At 36.9% G+C, this 13721-nt stretch overlaps 1 long non-coding RNA gene and 1 pseudogene across 2 annotated transcripts; both read right to left on the bottom strand.

Annotated features, from left to right (window-relative positions):
• Positions 1–13721, bottom strand: part of LOC131251554 (beta-glucosidase 44-like) — a 36096-nt pseudogene that overhangs the window by 20881 nt on the left and 1494 nt on the right.
• LOC131251555 (uncharacterized) lies at positions 9335–10554 on the bottom strand. Of its 2 annotated transcripts, none has more exons than XR_009173956.1 (3): positions 10120–10554; positions 9796–9997; positions 9335–9683 (listed from the first exon to the last, which is right to left on the bottom strand). It is a non-coding gene; the product is annotated as an uncharacterized LOC131251555 (long non-coding RNA). The 2 variants fall into 2 exon arrangements; XR_009173957.1 differs by having other exon boundaries at positions 9928–9997; positions 10120–10546.

Below are 13721 nucleotides of genomic sequence, written 5' to 3'. Positions count from 1 at the left end.
AACATCATCAGTAAAGGAGATCTGGGCCGCTCTGGAGTTCAAATATAAGGCCGAAGAAGAAGGTACTAACAAATTCCTCATCGCCAGGTATTTTAACTTCACTTGGTAGATAACAAACTGCTGCTGCCCCAAATCCAAGAACTGCAGCTAATAGTAAACAAAATTAAAGCAATCAAAATTGATCTTCCTGAATCATTCCAAGTCAAGGCTATAATCGCTGAATTGCCACCGATGTGGAAAGACTATAGAAAGAAGTTGCTGCATAAAAATGAGGAGTACACACTAGAACAAATCCAGAAACGCCTCAGAATTGAGGAAGAATCCCGTAACCGTGACAGAAAGAATGATAATGGGAATGCCTCGTCCAAGGTACATGCAGTAAAGAATACTAGTAACAAGAATCCAGAGAAGGACGATTCCCTAAAACCCAATAAAGAGAAATTTAAGAAAAATGCCTAAAAGAATAACGAAAAGTTCAAAGGCCCATGTCATGTCTGTGGAAAAACCGGGCACTATGCTCGAGTATGCCGACATTGCAAATTTAAAAAAGAGGCAAGTGCAGTAGAAGAAGGCGATATTGTGGCTATGATCACTAAGGTAAATACCATCCAAGGTAAAGTTTTAGGTTGGTGGTATGATACTGCCGCTACAGTACATGTGTGCTACAACAAATCAGCCTTCAAAACTTATGAGGAATTGATCAATGGTCAAGAAGTCTAAATGGGTAATGAAGTCCGATCGAAGGTCGTCGGCAAAGGAACTGTCGAAACTGATATTCACCTTTAGGAAGAAGGTGATTCAGACTAATGTACTGCACGTCCTAGACATGAGGCGAAACTTAGTTTCTGAGGATCTTCTGGGTAGACCAGACATAAGGGTAGTGTACGAGTCAGGTAAATTGATTGCCTAAAAATGAGAATTTTGTCGGAAAGGGATATGCGTATAACGGGATGGTTAAGTTTTCTCTAAATGAAAGTAGCACTTCTGCGTATATGGCTGAATTCGTTGGACTGTGGCATGATAGATTAGCTCATATAGGGTGTAGTAGCTTGAAGTTTATGGCTAAGAATGGTTTAATCTCATATACAGATGATGAAACCGATAAATGTGAAGTGTGCATATGATCCAAAATGATGAAAAAACCTTTTCCAAGTATTGAAAGATCATATCAAGTATTGGATCTTATGCACAGTGATATCTATGAGTTAAACGGCATTCTTACTTGTGGAGGTAAACGGTACTTCATAACCTTTATAAATGATTGCTCTAGATATATGTATGTATACCTACTAAAGAGCAAAGATGAAGCATTGAACATGTTTAAAATATATAAAGTAGAAGTAGAGAATCAACTAAATAAGAAAATAAAAATTCTCCGTAACGATAAAGGAGGAGAATACTTCTCAAATGAATTCGATAACTTCTGTGAAAAACATGGACTAATACATCAATGTACTGCGCCATACACACCTCAGCAAAACAGAATAGCTGAAAGAAAGAATAGAACATTAGTAGAAATGGTCAACTCAATGTTGATAAGAGCAAAGTTGCCACTAAGTCTATGGGGTGAGGCACTGCTTGCAGCATGCCATATACTAAACAGAATTCCGTCTAAAAAATATAAAATATCTCCATATGAAATATGGAGAGGTAGAAAACCTAACCTAGGATATCTAAAAGTGTGGGGGTGTCCTGCATATTACAGAATCCCTGATCCAAAACGAACTAAGTTAGGACCAAGAGCTATTAAGTGCGCCTTCGTAGGGTATGCACAAAATAGTAAATCTTATAGACTTCTAAACATAGAGTCTAATATAATAATAGAATCAAGAGACGTTAAGTTCTTTAAGAACTCACTATCCTTAGAGTCAAAGATAATGAAATCTAAACTCTTAATAGAGAACCAGATAATACATCTCTACAGATAGTGGAAGCTCCTGTTGAACCCCATAGGAGTCAAAGGATAAGAATAGAGAAGAGTCTAGGAAATGACTACATAAACTCACAACGTGTCATTTTTCATCTTGTAGAAGGAGATAGAGAAAATGTTATAAGAAAAATACCTATAGTGATGACTATAGAAGATGATCCTAAAACATATAAAGAGGTTGTATCCTCTAGAGACTCAGCTTTCTGGAAAGAAACTATAAATAATGAAATAGAATCCATATTATCAAATCAAACATGGGACTAGTAAACTTACCTCTAGGTTCTAGACCCATAGGTTGTAAGTAGGTATTTAGGAAGAAATATCACACTGATGGGACTATCCAAACCTTCAAAGCTCGACTAGTAGATAAGGGTTTTAGACAAAAAGAATGGATAGATTACTTTGACACATACTCTCCTGTAGCTAGGATAACATCCATTAGGATATTATTTGCGCTGGCTTTCATACATCATATTCACATCCACCAAATGGATATAAAGACTACATTCCTGAATGGTGACCTCAATGAGGAGGTATACATGGAACAACCTGAAGGTTTAATTATATCAGAAAATGAAAACAAAATATGTAGATTAGTCAAACCTTTATATGGATTAAAATAAGCACCCAAACAATGACATGAGAAGTTTGATTCCAAAATACTATCTCATGGTTTCATGCATAATGTAGCTGACAAATACATATATTCTAAAGTAGATGGTAGTAGTATCATTATTATTTGTTTGTATGTTGATGACATATTAATAATAAGTAATAAAATGGAAGCTGTAACTGAAACAAAGAGGTTTCTATCTTCCGTATTTAAAATGAAAGATCTTGGACAAGTTGATACCATTGTAGGTATCAAAGTTAAAAAATATTGTGGGGGTTATGCTTTGTGTCAATCTCATTATATTGAGAAGATACTAAACAAGTTTAACCATCTGAATATTAAGGAAGTAAAAACCTCATTTGATCCAAGTATCAAAATAAAAGAAAATACTGGAAGAACAGTTGCACAATTAGAATATGTGAGTGCTTTAGGGAGTCTTATGTATGTTATGCAATGCACTAGACCTGATATCGCATAAGCTATGAGTAAACTTACTAAGTTTACTAGTAACCCCAGTACTGAACACTGGAATGCAATCTATAGAGTTCTTGGTTACTTAAAAGCAACCAAAGACTTAGGACTATTTTATTCACAGTTTTCTGCCATATTGGAAGGATATACCGATGCAAGTTGGATATCGAGTACAAGGGACAACAAGTCTACTACAGGGTGGGTATTCACCCTAGGAGGTGCAGCTGTATCTTGGGGATCCAAGAAACAGACTTGCATAACGTACTCGACTATGGAGTCTGAAATCATAGCTCTGGTTGCAATAGGCAAAGAGGCTACGTGGCTAAGGGATCTTCTATTAGAAATCCCTTTCTGTGAAAAGCCTGTAACGGCTGTGTCACTACATTGTGATAGTGAAGCTACATTAGCTAGAGCCTATAACGGTACTTATAATGATAAGTCTAGACATATCAGTCTTAGACATGATTGTGTCAGATAATTGATTCGAAATGGAATTATTGCTATTTCCTTATGTGAAATCAAGTAATAACCTTGTAGACCCTTTTACTAAATCTCTACCGAGAGAAGTAGTAAAGGCTACATGTAGAGGGATGGGTTGAAACTCTTCAACCAAAGTTCCGCCAGTGATGGTAATCCAACCTAAAATTGAAAAATCTCTAATTTTAGGTTTAATGAGTAAGAACAAGTTACTGATATGTGAAAAATTTTCAGCACTAAATTATAAAACGTTATCCATAATAGATAAAGTGTTAAACATTACAAAAGAGGGTTGAGTCTTAGAACTCTTAATGAAATTCAGTCTATATGACAAGTCTCTAATAGTAACGGAGACACTGGAAGGATTTCACTTATATGAACGTAGAGATGGTACCGTCTCTCATGAGAGTTAGGAGTCTTCTCTCGGGATCGTTCACAATTAGGATAAGCACATGGCCATTAATTGTGTTGAGTAAGATTGTGGGAACTCTAAACAAACATATAGTAAATATGTGTGTGGTTTCTCCGACTCTGTTATCTAGGAATAACTGATTCAACGCTATTACTACCAATCATTTCGACAGAGTTTTGAGATACTTATACTAAAGAAAGATTAAAATCGAAAGATATCTTTCTTAATGCATATAAGCTGATTATTCTGACAGAAATGTTTAATCGAGTAAAAATATTTTTAAAAATCAAGTGGGGGATTGTTACAAAATATTGATTTTAAAATATATTTTAATAAAATAAAAAATAATATATAATATATAAAAGTGTTTGAAAAGAGTGAAATCATTGGAAAAAGAGAAGAAGCTTTTGTGATTTAAATGAAAACAGTGGAGTATTATAATATTTACTCACTTAGTCCAAGGACTATGGACCTTGCGTGTTCCGCGCGCGCGTGCTCGGGCTCGAGCTCGGGCACAGGCACGTGCTCGGTGCTAGAGCGTGGGCATGTGAGGCGGTGTGGTTGTAGAGGCACTAGTGGCGCACTTTGCAATTCGCACATTTGCATTGTATCGCAAAGGGTCGCTCCTTCGCGACCCTGAGCGAACCAAAGCGAGACATGTGTGAGTCGCGGTGCGACTAAGCGGCTAAGGCAGATGGCTGGATGAAGGGTAGACTAGAGGACTCATTCAATCCTCTAGTATATATAGAGGGCTGAAAAAAGAGCTATTGCAGCAAATCTATAACAGATATGCCATTAGTGCAGGGTCCAACAGTAACTGCTGCATGGCGAGCCCAACAGCTTGAAAACAGCTAGCTGTTGTCTCACAACAGTCAGCATGCAACAGCTTAATGGCCTATGCACAATAGTCAGAAAACAGTCATAAAACGGTTAGTTTTCTCCAATAGTTAGAAAACGGTCATGGGATTTAATTCCCTGGACCATAACCCCCAGCCACTTAGCCTATAAAAGAAGGGCCTGAATGGGTTTCCAAACCATCTCTCAACCCACTCCAGTAGACCCATACGAACTGAGATAGTCCTCTACTCATTTCTTATACTTCAGTAATTCCAGCAAGATAGCAAGGGTTTAACCCTTTGCTTGAAGAACAGACCAACGATGTGGTCTAGAACACTTCGACTGAACCAGTGGCTGAAGATTTGACCAGTGCAGTGGTCTAAATCACATAATTTTTCTTCTCTTTCTTTCTTATGGGATTTTTTCTTTTATTATATTTCTGCCAGACTGAGTGTAACAGAGTTCCAATAGGTGGGCCTTCGTGTTTGCTAAACGCAGACCCACACCAAGCTCGTCGTATCCTAGAAGCGGTTTGCCTATAACCTATCAACATACTCAATTCAATTGAGTAGGGGCAAATAACGCTTTAAGGACAGTGTTTCAGACATGCTTCAGCCTGTTCTTATTCAAGCTAATTTTATTTTTCGGTTTCCATATTATATAGAAATTATATTAATCTGTATAATTTCCAACACGCACTACAAAATCATGGGCTTGATTTTATATATATCACACACTAACAAACAAATAAAGCCCATTTACTTGATAAACAAAGCGAACAATTAAAAATCAACATAAATACATGTAAAGCATTAAAACAATGAAAATAATAATAGCTTAGTGTGTGTTTGGTTGTAATTACTATCACGAAATATCATGATATTCACTACAACCAAACTCATGAAAAAAAAAAAAAAATCAATCAAAATAAAATAAACAAAATCGAAAAACAGATTTAGAAAAAGAATTCAAAACGTGATTGGATTACCTGGATAACGAACAAACACATCCCATATACTCGGCCCACGACCATACTCAGGACCAGCCGCTCCTTCAGCCTGGTATGCCGAAGTTGCTGTGCCGAACACGAACCCCGGTGGGAAGCTCTTCCTAGAGAGGCCTCCAGTGTCATAGCGGTGACCACAAACACAATGGACGGATAGGATGAGAAAAATTGAAATAAAGTTGATAATCTTCATATTTCACTCTTCTCACTAAGAACTTTGAATGCTTTTTATTTTATTTTAGCCCACTCTCATTTATAAAGAGAAAACCCGTATCAATCGGTAAAGATAAAAAGAAATTTATGTTTTTCGCCCATTTGAATTTTGAAAATCCGTTAATTTCTAACGACATGGAGGTTCTAACGTTTAGAAGCTTAGATGGGGCCCACCATGATGTTTGCGAGGAATCATCCCGTCCATCCATTTTTTCAGATCAATTTTGTATATGAGTCCAAGAATCAAGCAGATCCAAAACTCAGGTGGGCCACACAACGTGAAAAAGTGGGTACGGAAATGCCTACCGTTGAGACCTCCATCGGGTCCACCGTATGTTTATATGCCATCCATACCGTTCATAAGGTTATTCCTACTGGGATGAAGGGAAAATAGAAAAAATTACCTGATCCAAAACTTCTGTGGCACCACTAAAGTTTCAATAGTGGACGTTCCATCCTCACTCTTTCCTGTCGTGTGGTCCACTTTAGTTTTGGATCTGCCTCAATTTTTTTTTCGTGCCCTTTCAGGATCTGGAAAAACGGATGAACGGGGTGGATTTAAATCAAATATCACGGTGGGTCCCGCTAACTTCTTAGGCAGGCAATCCGCATCTGTAGTTAGGGCTGTTCACAAGTCAAGCTAGCTCGAAAAACTCGCTCGACTCGGCTCGAGTCAGCTCGGATTAACTTGGCTTGAATGGCCGATTCAAGCCAAGCCAAGCTAATTATTTGAAGCTCGAGTTGAGTTCAAGCCAAGTTCGACCAGGGGCTATTTCAACTCGACTCGACTCGAACTCGACTCGACTCGAAGCTCGAACTTGAACTCGACTCGGCTCGATTAATAAATATATTAAATGTTAAATATTATATATATATATATATTATATTAATATAAGTTTTAAGTTTAAACTTAAAAATAAAAAAATAAAAAACAAACCTTAGAGTCTCTACCCGACTGCACACATCCCATTCCCTTTCCCTTTCTTCTCTTTCTCTGCCCATTGCCAGCTGCACGCCTGCCCCGACCACCACCACCAGTTTTCATTTCAGCTCCACAATAGTATGATTTCAATCTCTTAAGATCTACTTCTTAAGTGAGAAACCCAAGAAATTCGAGATGGATTCTTCTCAGATTTGTTAGAGCTTCAAGGAAATCCAATGATCTGATTGGCTAGAGCTCTTTACTTAGATTTCTGATCTGTGTTTTGCTCTGTTTCTTTTCTAGTACTTGGATTTCTGCTGGTGGAAGAAGATCAAGAACAGATCAATTCTTACAAGTTTTTTCATCCAATTTGAAGCTTTGTTTGGTTTTTTCATCGGGTTTTGCTTTGATTCTCTTAAGATTTTTGAATTTTTCATCAATGGAGGAGGATCAAGAACAGAATCCATTACTCTCTCACCCAACAAGCTCGAGCTCGACTCGAGGTAAACTTGACTCGACTCGAACCACTAGCTTGACTCGAACTCGACTCGACAGCTTTGGCAAACAAGCCAAGCTTCAATGTTGAGCTCGAGGCTAAGCTCGAGCTCGAGCTCGAACTCGAGTACATCATGGACAAGCCAAGCCAAGCTTGGCCCACGTCGACTCAACTCGGCTCGATGCCCACCTCTATCCGTAGTACAGGAGGATCGGATTGGAAGCGGATTATGTTAGGCCTCGGTAACAGCTTAAGTTGGTGAGGCTGTAAATGTGGAGCCCACCTTGATGCATGTATTTTATATCTAAGCCGTTCATCAGTTTTTCAGCTCATTTTAGGTCAATGTTCCAAAATTGTAGTAGATCCAAATCTCAAGTGGACCATGACATGCAGTAGGGATTGAATACCTACCATTAAAAACTTCTTAGGAGTCATGAAAGTTTTGGATCAAGCTGATATTTGTATTTTCTCATCATCCATGTTTACATCACCTTATAAACAGGTTAGATGGAAATTAAACATTATAGTTAACCCTAAGAATTTCAATACTGCTGGAAATATTGGTCATTGAACGCCCACCGTTAATATGATATTTAAAGGTGAATGTTCAATCACTAATGTTTTCTCCGGCATAGTTCCTCTGAGATTTGGATCTGCTTCATTTTTTGCGATCATGCATTAAAATGAGCTAGAAAAAGGATGGACGGCCTGGATAAAACATATACATCATGGTCTGTCCCACATAGCACCTACTGTAGCCACGTCCCTACTACTGTGCATTAGGGGCGTCCAGCGAAAACTCTTCTTACCCTTTTTTAGAATGTAATCAAGTCTAACCGGTTGGACCACAAAGTACATTCCAACCAGTGAATAGCGTCCATCCTATTAAGTGTATGTGACATCCAACCGTTCCAGTAGGTTTGTCCCACAGTGATAATCATATATACTACAAAAATCATCCCTATCTATTTTTCAGGTAGGCCACACCATGTAAACCAATTTGAGAAGTAGATATTTTTATTTTAATCTTTTTACAAAGTGATCCTCCTGGTAAGGCCAACTTATTGAACGGGTTGGATGTCACATACGCATAAAAGGTTGGAAATTGTTAGCTGGGTGCACCATAACTTATAGGATTCGAAATCTTCTGTATTAATAATATTTGTATCTAAGTATCTATTTAATTCTTCGTAAATAGCCTAATTAGTTGGACTTTTCATCATTTTTGAAAAAATCATACTACGGAGGTGCTATCTGTTAAACTGAAAAATAAGGTATGAAAAATCTTTAAGCCTTATTTCAACATTGAGGTCTTGGTATTAACCAAGGGTGTGGCTAATAGTGGGGTATGTACCAGTGTACTAACCAAAAATAAAAAAGAAAAAACAACGAAGTTTAACTGATAAAGGTCGATTTGAATGCTAGGATCATCTAATATTTATTTATATGTTGCTATCATCGAATATTTATTTATATATTATTATTATTTTTGCATGATCCATCCATAGTGGCCATGTGGGCCATGTTGACAGCATTGTTGATCATGAAATCAATGGATCCACGTGTGTGAACAAAACCCAAGAAATGAACCATACTTAGGTGGAGCATACCCAAGAAATGAACCATACTTAGGTGGAGCATCATATAACTCCCCTTATTGAGATATGGCTCAAAACGCATGATGATGTGGCACACTAACATATATTGGGCCATTCAGCTCTATGGTCCCACGTACGAGTAGTAGACCAAAAACGTCATTTACGAACGGTTTTAAACCGTTCCTAAAAGAGGCGTCGTAAATAATCTGGAACGGTTCAATATCATATCAAGTACCATTTCAAAATTTAAGAACAGACTCTTAGGAACGGTTTTAAACCGTTCCCTAAGGTTGCCAACGGTCAACTAAATTTATAGGAACAAAATTTTAGGAACGGTTAAAACCGTTCTGTTTCCAAAGTCAAATTTTTAATTTTTGGAACCGTATTTTGCATTATTTCGAATGGACAATAAAAGCTGTACATTTGTTTTTATATTTAAAAACCAAAGAATATTATATACAACTAAAAATTAATATTGAACAAATATGGTACAACTTTATAATAAAAATTATATATATTTACAACAATAAGTTTACAATTGCATGAATACAATAAAAATAAATAAAAAAATCCTCCATGATGTGCTCCACTCCTAGAGAAAACGCATGGTCCTTTATGGTTGCACCATGACTTGCAATGACACTCTGAAAGGGGAACTTGTCTTTGCATTGCATATTAGGCAGAGCTTCTTTTGGGCTTGCTTTGTAACTATTAAAATCAAAACAAAGACGGTAAGCAATTTGATTAGCCAAAAAACAACATAAAGATTCAAAAACTAAACACACGAGTGACTATTCAACAACTAAAACTAGAGGATCACCTGTCATGTTGCATATTGTCCCAGGCAAAACAATGCCTGTGTTAGGATGCACACTGAGGATTCAAGCACTTAACACAGAGTATGGAGATGATTCATTGGGTACTATACAAGAGCACATGTTATAATCCATACCTTGACAACAAACTGAATAATCATCACCAAGAGGATCTAGAAAGGGCTGTGTAACTTTTTCAGCTTCTTCCTACAAAATATGATGTTATAATCCTAAGAAACAACTGGGGCAGAAACAACACTGGCATATCTTCAATGAGCAGAGGAGTCTTAAGGAAGTCATAGAACAAGTGGTCGGAGAATTGCACTAACCTTATTAGGATATGGGAGATCGTCAATGTATATAAAATAATCCTCCACAGGTGATGCTACAGCCAAATCACTACACAAATAACAAACATGTTGTCAAGGATTTTTGGATGTGAGGACAACCCATGGGGTTGGCTCGGAATGGAGTATCCCAACGTTTTTCTGATTTTCCATCCGAGAGGATTTGAATCAGAAAAAGTCGAATGTTTGTTCTCTCCAAGACGTCCAACACCAAAGTGGAAATTCATTGAAAGGCCATCTTTCTTCAATCCATTCTCTTCCTTCTCCCACTCAAAATGAAATAGTTAGGGCTGCTGTATTTGATTCAATCAACGCCACCAAAATCAAAAAAAAAAAAATAAATAAATAAAAAATCAGTGTCACTCATCCTAATATGCATCGGCTCTGTAGACTGCATGTGAGAAAGAAACATGTCTCAATACAAGTTGATTTTAAAAAGAAAAAGAAAAACTAAGAGTAAAATCGAATGATCAACCCAAGCTGTCCAATTTTCATATCATTATCTCAAACCCATTTATTTCATAGAAAAATACGAGTTGATATAACAGATAGCAGTACAAATAGTCCAATAAAACTCAATAGCCTTTCATTCAATGATCCAAACAAGAAAAAGAAAACACCAACGCAGTGAAGACGACCTGCCAACACACTATTGCAAAGGATAGTCCCTTTAAGCAGCTCTAAAAACTTATTTAATAAGGCCACTTGCCAACACACTGCTACAGATATCCTGCATTCTGCTACAGCTCTAAAAGCTTATTTTATGGTATTATTTAGATTATTTGGCATGGACATACTAGGCATGGTCTATCCCATTTCTATTAGAGGCTTAGGTTGCAAAAAGGTGGGCTCTTGCACCAATTTTTGGTTGAAAAAAATAAATATTGCTTCCTTTGATTGAGCATCACGTACATTCAAGACAAGAACATGATTGACTGTATGTATGGCTACAATATGATAAAACTAAAAGAGGAAAGATTCTACTAGCTATGCTGTGAAACACAACAGCCCCTGAGTAGCATCTCATAGATGGGTTTATCCAAGTGCCATGTCAATCAGGCCAGCTGCATCTCCTCACATGTTTCGTTTCTTTAAATATGATCACCTGCAATAGGTTACTGAGTCAGATATAAGGCAAGCTAGCTGGTGCTTTTCATTTTTCTGGGCCCACCATCTGGTAATGTAAACCATTCATCTAGTAGAACCTGTCATGGCTGAGCCCTGGTGAAAATTACCTCCATCAGACAACCCTTTCCATCTGATTGGTGGCTCACAAAATGGATGGTTACAATCAAGAACTCACACTAAAAAAGAAAAACATGGGCCCAATTGATCTGTTACGAGTTTGAATCATCCAACATTGGAGATTTTCACAGCATGCCCCATCCACTTGAGGCCCACCAGACTGTTCTGCGTAGCCAAACATTGTATATTGTTTTCTTCAAAATGCATCATGTTTCCATCAATCAAAATTGGGAAATTGACAACCATCTACAAAATCTTCAAAATGCATCATGTTTAAGTGTTGGGATACACATTACAACTTACAAGTGGGGCCAACAGTTGTGAGATACAAACTTTACTTTTATAAGCTCTGCCATAGATGGAAGATGTGTGAAAAAACCTTACAAAATGAAGCTTTTAACCTGCCTGTCAATGTCCTACAAAAGCCGGATAAGAAAAGAATATAAATATCAATTGTCTAGGAAAAAGATGGCCAAAGATTGGATGGCAAGGAACTTTCAATTAGATTTGGTTGGGTCATATATAACAAAATGGGAACTAGTAAAATTATAGAAATATTACTAATGCAATCCAAATTTAAGCTTGGGATGTGAAATTACTATTCTCAGTTGATATGGGTTTCAAAGCATGGATTGGCTGCAAACAAATCCAGACGTACTGGCTCCTTGAAGAGTTCCTTACTGACATAAATTACACTATTGCAGTTAAGAGTTACACATCCTATAGAGGCAAATATCATATACAAGGACCAAACAAATCAATACCATATTAAGTAAACCTGAAACAGATGTTTGCTAAGCCTGCACGTGTGTGGAGCTGTGCCCATCCACATGTAGCCACACATGCCAATATGGAAGATGTGTATGAGATCCCAGCTTTTCATAATTTCATTAGATGAACCAGATTGATTGGATGTTCTTGTGCAAAAATCAGGCAGTGTTGCTTCTCAGGTCGGGGACAAAATACAAAAGAAATGGATGGCTGATACAGTTTTCTTCTAGACATCCATTTATTTCTTCACAGTGGTCCATTTGATGGAATGCTCTTGCCTCACACCCTCATGCTATTTTGGTGTCTGTGGTTGGCAAGGCTCCACTCAAGTGTGTACTTTTCGAACCTCACCCAAAACGTATGCCTTGGGTCCAAGAATCAGGTCAGTCACACATCTGGCGAGCCAAACATATGCAAAAGAAATGGACAGTCGACATTTAATGTAAATGTGTGGCCATTAGATGAGTGGACAAACCTGAATTCTGCACAAGGAAAGCCACATAGTGGCTTGCACGTAATGAGCAGCTTTGATCATGTATTCATGTAAGTATTGTGGACCCCCGAGCCTACACTCTAAATAGTTGCTCCCACTTTGAATAAGCATATTGCATCCAAAGATAAATACATTAATACAAGTCAAATATTATGGGAACTCTTCGTGATATTGATACACTGAAGATTGGTATTAAAAATAAAAATCAAAAAATCAAAACATCCACATTCTACAGTTTGAAAACATCATCCAAATATCTCACACTATTCATAAATGAGGAAGCCAGAATAGGAACCATAAAATGGAACAAACAATTGGAAAAACAACATTTAAAATGAATTTACTCAAAATTTTAAAATGGACAGCAGGAAAGAAAAAATTTCTGCAGATCCATAGCTAAAATTTTTGCAGGTCCATAGCTGCGGTTGATATGAACTGGGTTTAAGTAGATGGATACTAAATATCCAAAAAAGTTTGAAATTCAACTACATAAGATGCAAAGTAACATACTCATGGATCCCAAAAATGAATCATATCTAAATCTAAGGTGTACAACAAAATAAGAAAACAGTAATAATTAAATATCCACAAAATAAGATACAAATATTTCCTAAATCAAATTTGTAAGTAAAACCTGAAAATCAACAAAAACCCATTTGAATATGTGACTTTTAGAACAATTGATGGATCCACAAAATATAACAAATAAAATATCAAGAGAAATGATACTCAGTTTTTAAATAGCAATGAGCTGAATTTGATGGTCTAAGTAACTAATAGAGAAAAAGAAGAACACGAGATCTGCCAAAAGCCTTATATATGGGTGTAAGATGACAGCCCAGGTTAATTTATCAGCTACAGAAAAATCAAAATAGCAAAAACAAAAAAATAATAAATAAATAAATCTGAAAGGAACCATAATATATTATTTATTCACTACTATTTAATACTATGCAACAGACTGACTTTCAACTCCAACCACAATTTTATACTGAGGCTAAAATTCCTATTTGTGACAAACAGGGAACTTCCACTGTTTTGCACCTTGTTGGTTCATGCAAACCCAAGTTGTCTC

The sequence above is a fragment of the Magnolia sinica genome, chromosome 7 (assembly GCF_029962835.1).
Source record: "Magnolia sinica isolate HGM2019 chromosome 7, MsV1, whole genome shotgun sequence".
NCBI classification, from domain to species: Eukaryota; Viridiplantae; Streptophyta; class Magnoliopsida; order Magnoliales; family Magnoliaceae; genus Magnolia; species Magnolia sinica.
This window is presented reverse-complemented; position numbering and strand designations above follow the sequence as displayed.